Source organism: Peromyscus maniculatus, chromosome 13 (genome assembly GCF_049852395.1).
Source record: "Peromyscus maniculatus bairdii isolate BWxNUB_F1_BW_parent chromosome 13, HU_Pman_BW_mat_3.1, whole genome shotgun sequence".
Lineage (NCBI taxonomy): Eukaryota > Metazoa > Chordata > Mammalia > Rodentia > Cricetidae > Peromyscus > Peromyscus maniculatus.
In genome coordinates this window covers 38055850-38063239 of record NC_134864.1, presented here as the reverse complement: position 1 = coordinate 38063239, position 7390 = coordinate 38055850, and the positions used below count along the sequence as shown (strand labels likewise).

Below are 7390 nucleotides of genomic sequence, written 5' to 3'. Positions count from 1 at the left end.
AGGCTGAATATACAGACTATAAAATAATAGGCTGAATACATAGACTATAAAATAATAGGCTGAATATACAGACTATAAAATAATAGGCTGGATGTACAGACTATAATATATTAGGTTGAATATACAGACTATAATATAATAGGCTGAATATACAGAAGTGTGCTAAAGTCGGGTACAGTGGGCATCTGTGATGTCACAGATATGAAGGCTAAAGCAGGAAGGCCATTTGAGTCAGAAGTTAGAAGCCAACATGGGTACCATAGTGAGACTCTGCCAAAAGGAAAAAGAAAAGAATGAAAGGGGAAGGAAGGGGAGGAGGGGAGGGAGGAAAATAAGAGAGAGAGAGAGTATGAAGGAGGGGAGAGAGATTGAGAAGGAAGGGGGGAAGTTAAGTTTATTGGAAGTTTGATTTCTCTGCCAGTAATATTGGGAATCATTAGGTTTGATCTTAAAAACATTTTTTTTTTTCAAAATCATCTACCTGATCAGTTCCTGGGAATTCTGAAAACAGTTACACTTTGTTAAAACAGAAAATGTGAAGTTCTGTGAAGGGTACTGCACATATGTCCTGCGTGTATTCTAGAGGAAGAAAAAAAGAAGAAGGTGGTGGAGACTGGTGCCCGAGAAGCACAGCTAGAGCAGAGGGCTCCTAGGACTTTTAAGCTGTGAGAAAAGATTTTATTCCAGGTGAGATGAAAAATCTTAAATCTGGGTCAATTTGTCCTGCAATAGAATTTAATGATAATCTGGAAGTTTGACTGTGCTGTAATTAAAATTACATAAGAATATTTAAAACTTCTCTGATATTCAATGTCCAGTTGTATCATAAATTACTTTCAGGTAGCAAAATGCCTCACTGGGTAAAGACACTTGCTACCAAGCATGATGACCTGAATTTGTCTGTATGCTTTGATACCACCCCACATACAAATAAGTAAAGGTAACAAAATGACTTATTTTATTCACTTTTGTAGTGACTTCAAATAATTTGGCAACTCCAAACACAATGTTTATTAAATAGATTACTGACTAGTATCTATTGGTGTTATTGAAAATATATATGTATTTATATACACAGGTATGTGTCATATGTACATATAATTTACATATATCAAGAAATACATATGAACTATATGTCACATATCATTAAATATATAATGTTACATATTGCAGTGCATATTGTACAATATATATGCATATATATGGTGATAGAGACTGGTAGTTGAGGAGCATATATATAATATATGTATATGTGTTTTATAGTATCTTAAGTACACAGTATCTTAGTTAGGGTTACTATTGCTATGAAGAAATATCATGACCAAAGCAACTTGGGAAGGAAAGGGTTTATTTGGCTTACACTTCCACATCACAGTTCTTCATCAAAGGAAGTCAGGACAGGAACTCAAGCAGAGAAGGAACCTAGAGGCAGGAGCTGTTGCCGAAGCCAAGGAGGAGTGCTGCTTATCGGCTTGCTCCCCATGGCTTGCTCAGTCTGCTTTCTTGTAGAACCCAGGACCACCAGCCCAGGGATGGCACCTCCCACAATGGGCTGGGCCCTCCCCCATCAATCACTAATTAAGAAAATATCCCACAGCCTGATCTTATGGAGGCATTTTTCAATCGAGTTTCCCTCCTTTCAGATAACTTTATCTTGTGTCAAGTTGACATAAGACTAGCCAGTGTGTGTGTGTGTGTGTGTGTGTGTGTGTGTGTGTGTGCACGCACACACACATGCACAAATCTATATATACATACACACATCTATATATACATTCATTATACACACAAATCTATGCATGTACACACACACACACACATATATATATACAAACATATCTCTGAATACACACACACACACACACACACACACACCACATGCACACACACATGTAGGCTTTCCTGATTTTCTCAGATGCTTTCTTGACACATTTATCAAGCCTCTGGCATACTAATGCAATAGAACCTGGTTCTTAATGGTTCCAATGTAAAAAGTTCAAATGTTCTTATAGAAATAGCCCTCTCTGTTTGGGACTGAAATATCAATAGTCAATCAATATTAATTTTATGTTACAAGCTTAGAAATACAACTGGGGAAGACATTTCAACAGGCCTGCAACATTCATTTGAAATAGGCAACTGTCAATATGTAGTGAGTGATGAGGCCAGAAGGACACAACGCTCCTGGATGTACTGTGAAACTGAAGCAATCAGGGAGAAGGCTTAAAGCTCATTTGTGAGAACAGGGCATGGGTTGCTCAAGTCATTATGCTAATTTTCTTGTATCAGAATTTCAGACTCAGAGAGGAATCATAAAGTTATATTTTAAGGGAGAGGTCTGTGAAATGCAACATTTCAGGATATGGATAGTGGGGGGAGTGAGAACATGCAGGGTCCTTTCTTGCCTGCCTCACATTTGGACAGATCTAGTTTGGGCTTTTACAATATTTACGAGGCATTCTGTGCTGCTGATGGAGGCTGTGTTGATGCCTGTGGCCGGTTTCTACCGGAAGTCATTTAACATTGCAGTTACAACTTACTTCACAGATTCTAGGATTCTATTTGCTTGACAAGGTTCAATTTCTCCTTGAAATATGTATCATAATTACAAAACATTTAGTGAATACTCCATAGCTACCCATTGGCAACATCTGACTTCTTTCAAAATTAAAACTATATTTTTATATGAGTTCCAGTTGTTGGCATCTTAAACTAATATTGAAGATTCATTGCATGTAATCAAGGTGATAATAACTTTTCCCATTTAATGTTTTGAATCCAAATTATTTTTATAGATATTAGTAAGAATAGTAATCTAAAGTCATGAAATTAAAACAAAAGAATATAGTTTTCTTTTGTTGGGTATTTATTATCAGTATTTTAAAATTTTAAAAAAGAGTCTAGTTGAAGAAGAGAGTATGTTAAATAGTTCTTAAAATGAACTTGTTTACAAGTAGTTAATTTTGTGTTAAGTTTTTTGTTGAGACGTGATGGGATATCTATTGCTTGGAATCTTTTCTTTTCTTCTCAAATCCTGTGGTCAAGGATGGAATTTCAACTGTACCCAATACATATCTTACCACATTAAGACTTGTTATAATTAGATTTATGATTATCAAGACAAAGTGGAATAAAAAACTATGGTTTCCACCTTCCATTTTAAAATATGGCAAATATTTCTACTTAGGACAATGCTGGCTCCTTCTGTGCGATATGGTACGGAGTGAATTGATTATTAATTACCTCTATTCTGAAAGTTTTAGACATCCTTATCAAGAATATGGAATGGGTATACTCCATTTTGTGAAAGTCAATCTCTTCATTTTTTCCTTAGATATGGGAATAGCATAAGGTCAAATGGAAGCTTGTTTAAGAGTTCTAGCTAGACATTTTACATAGCAAATGTGTGTGGAAAATCTATTATTTTTTATTATTTCATTGAAAAGTTATTCAAAATTTTAGGTTTAAACAATAATCATTTACCATATCACATGGTTCCTAAAGGTGGAGGAACTGGGCACTGTTGAGTGGGTAGTTGTGACTCGAATTGCTCCTTTACATCTGCAGTGCATATCTTGACCCAGGCTGAAGTCATTTGCAGGGTTCAATGGAGTAGGTTAACTCCCTGTAATTATCTGAGGGGCTCGGACTCAGACTTATACCAGGAGGATTTTTTTTTTCTCATAAGGCTGCCTGAGTGTCCTCAATCAATCAAAGCTGGCTTCTCCCAGATCTTTCAGAAAAAGAAAGTTGGAGCCTACTGTGTTCTTGATGAGCTCACTCATCTCTACTTTTATCACTTATCACTTCTACCATGTTCTTTCTGCTGTTCCCCCACCCCACCCTGCTACAACTTGGGAAGGAACCAGACCACACCAGTGCATGAATATCACTAGGAAGCACACTGTGGAACAATTCAGATCCATTCATCACAGAGATGAAGGGTAAGTTCAGTGTGAGTAGCTGATAGACATGACAGACATTTTCTTCTCTTCTTCATGCTCATTGTCTTCTACCTTCTAATTTTTGAAACAAACAAACATTGCAGTTACAACCTAAAACCTTCACACTCACATAAATGACATAAATATGCCTGTGGTGATATTTTGCTTGTTCTCTAACAAATAAAGCTTCCATGTAAGATCAGAGGGTGGAGCTAGCCATTAGTTAACCATGGAGGTCTGGAGGTCTGTATAGACAGGAGACAGGAAGTGATATGGCTGAGCAGAGAGAATACTATAATGTGGGTGGAGACAGGAGCTCTGCCCTTTTTTGGTAGGAGGATTTGGAGAGGTAAGAGGTGACTTTGGCTGCTCCTTTACTTCTCTGACCTTTCAGCATTTATATTGATATCTGACTCCAGGATTTATTTATTGTTAAGACAAATTAGAATTCACACTACATCTGGCACCCCGTCTTGGGTGCCATTTGCAAACGGAGGCTTTTCTGTCCCTCCTTGTCCTATAGCCACTTTTAAAATAATCACTCAGAGGCTTAATATTAATTACAAACTGTTTGGCCTATTGCTCAGGCTTCTACTAACTAGCTCTTACAACTTAAATTAACCCATTTCTATTAATCTATGTTTACCATGTGTCTCATGGCTTTACCTGTGTTCTAATACATCTTGCTCCTCTGGGGGAGCAGGCTGTTGTCTGCCCTGACTCTGCCCTTCTTCTTCCTATATCTCTGCTTGGATTTACCACTTGACTCTATCCTGCCTTGCTATATGCCACAGCAATTTGTTTATTAACCAATGTTAATGAAACATATTCACAGCATACAGACAGGTTATCACACAGCATATGCCAATAGACTAAGAGAGCCAGTTGCTTGCAAAATAGCACATTAAATTTTCTAACAACTCCACCTAGAGCCTAGAAGGGACTCACATGGAAGCAAATACCATTTATTATTTAACTGAAGAAGATGCCGGGCTGAGTGTCTTTGTTAACGATGACTTTTTTTGTGACTCTTCTGTCACTTGTTTAGTGATCACCATGGCGTCTGAACACTACTAAGTATCTTCAAGTTTATTGTGACACTATAAAGATTTCCCATCACTTGAGCAAGAATTCTCAGCTCATCTGCATATCACAGGCTAATAGTAGGCAATGAATAAAAACATAATGGAATGAAATCATCTTACAGAAGCTTTCCCACTTGTATTTTCCAGTTGTGTCTGTCAAAATGGTCTTTTCAAGTATTTTTGTGTGTGTGTGACTCATGAGCAGTCAGTATCGTAAACATTCCAGCTCTTATTTGTTTGTTTGTTTGTTTATTTATGGCATCTTTCAGGCATGGCATCCATCATCCAGTAACTCATCAAAATGACAAACACAGAGGGAAACAGGAGAATCACTCGCTATATGTTCTCTGGGCCTTTTAAGAAACATGGAGATGTTCCTTTGGCCATGTACGTGAGGATCTACAAGAAGGGTGATATTGTAGACATCAAGGGAATAGTCACTGTTCAAAAGGGAATGCCCCATAAGTGTTAACATGCAAAACCCAAGGAGTCTACAATGTCACCCAGCATGCTGTGGGCATCATTGTAAATACGCAGGTTAAGGGCAAGATTCTTGCCAAGAGAATTAATGTGGGGATTGATCACATTAGCACTCCAGGAGCCAAAATGGCTTCCTGAAGCCGGTGAAGGAGAACAACCAGAAGAAAAAGGAAGCCAAAGAGAAGGGCACCAGAGTTCAGCTGAAGTGCCAACCTGCTCCACCCAGAGAAGCATACTTTGTGAGACCTAACAGGAAGGAGTCTGGGCTGCTGGAGCCCATTCCACAGGAATTCATGGACCGAAAAAAAAAAAAAAAAAAAAAAAAGATACCTGAGATCTAGCCCTGGACTTTGAACTTGAGCTTCTGCAAGGTCTTAGCTGGCCTTGGTACACACTAAAGTAGCAGAGGTGCCGCCCTTCAAAATATACTTGATCTGCTCAATTTCTTTTCTTTCTTTTTTTCAGTGCTGGTGAGCTGGAGATGAAATGCCAGGCCTGTACTTACTGGGCAAGGGCTCCAACACCCTGTTGAATCATTTTTACTTCTTGTTTTGCTGTAGGGACTCACTGTGTTATCCAGGCTGTCCATGAACTCAGACATGTAGCCCAGACAGGTCTAGAATTTGTGATCCTCCTGCCTTAGCCTCACTAGAAGCTTTGATGGCAGGCCCACACCACCAGGCTGGGCTTGCTTTACACTTTTTAGGTTTAGCAGAACCCTGTTCTCTACGTATGCCTTGGCCGTGTCCTTTGGAGATTGGGTTTCCCCCTTGTTTGGGGATATGTCTATACTGGGATATGTCACAAAGTGCATCTCCGGTATGAAGTTGTCTGTCTCACATCTGCAGAGTCATAGGCCAGTGTGTCCTCTGGGCACCCTTGCCGGGCTGCCTCCTGTTCTGTGGGAGGAAATAATCTGCAGGCTGGGACTGTGACTTTGAGGCAGTGGGCCCCTGCCAGCCTCCTGTATTTTTCTTGAGTGGAAATCATAAGGCAGCTTTGGATAAACAGCTTTTCTCCCTTTTAGAAAGTTGTGTATTTATCACAGTGCAGCCAATCAATGGATTGCAAAAGGTTTATAATTTTTCTGACTCCCATGGGGCAATCAAAGGCTAAATTTTAAAGGATTTGTAAATGTCAACTTATAATACAAACTAGGTTGGCCCCAGGGCCTGAGATCAGAACCATAATTCACCATGTTTACAAATGATATCAGTCCGTCTAGAGTGCTAACTGTAAACCCACCGATAATTAGAGAAGAAAATGAATTACGCTCAGGCCTTTCTTTTCTTGCCTTGTGTCTGAACTGTCGTGACATATGGATTCTCCATCAGCCCTCAAATCACACAGAAGGCCTCCCTAGAAGGCCGTCTTGAAATCAATAGGCAGCCAGGCTTTCAGATGACACGCAGAATGACTATAGACTTTTTAAGGGGGAGAGCAAATGGCTTCACTAAATGAATCCTCTATGTCATCCAGGCGGATGCAAGCATGTCTGTGAGCTTTAATAGAAAAGATCAAAATATTGCATTCCTGCTAGGTAACGCACACATTTGAGAAACCATTCTTCTTCAAGGGATTAGTTTGGCTTTGTTGTTCCATTTCAGCCAATCCCCTTCCTTTGTGCTCAGAAAGGCGCCATTGTGCGCTGCAGCCTCTGCAGATAGAGTCCTGCATTCCTTTGTCCATCTCATGCTTCCCGCCCCCCACCCCCCCCCCCCCCCCGTCTACACCCCTTTTCCATCTCTCACTCTTCTCCCTTCACTAATGTAGTTTCCAAATGTGCACTCTCGTTTTCTTCTGTCCAACAGGAGATATGTCTACTTTTAGGTCATGCAAATAAGAAGGGGTGAATGGCATGTGGCTTCTGGGCACTCTGCC

At 39.6% G+C, this 7390-nt stretch overlaps 1 pseudogene; it reads left to right on the top strand.

The window, feature by feature from the left end:
- The first annotated feature begins 5330 nt into the window (after window positions 1–5330).
- LOC107399453 (large ribosomal subunit protein eL21 pseudogene) lies at window positions 5331–5850 on the top strand (annotated as a pseudogene).
- The last annotated feature ends 1540 nt before the right edge of the window (window positions 5851–7390 follow it).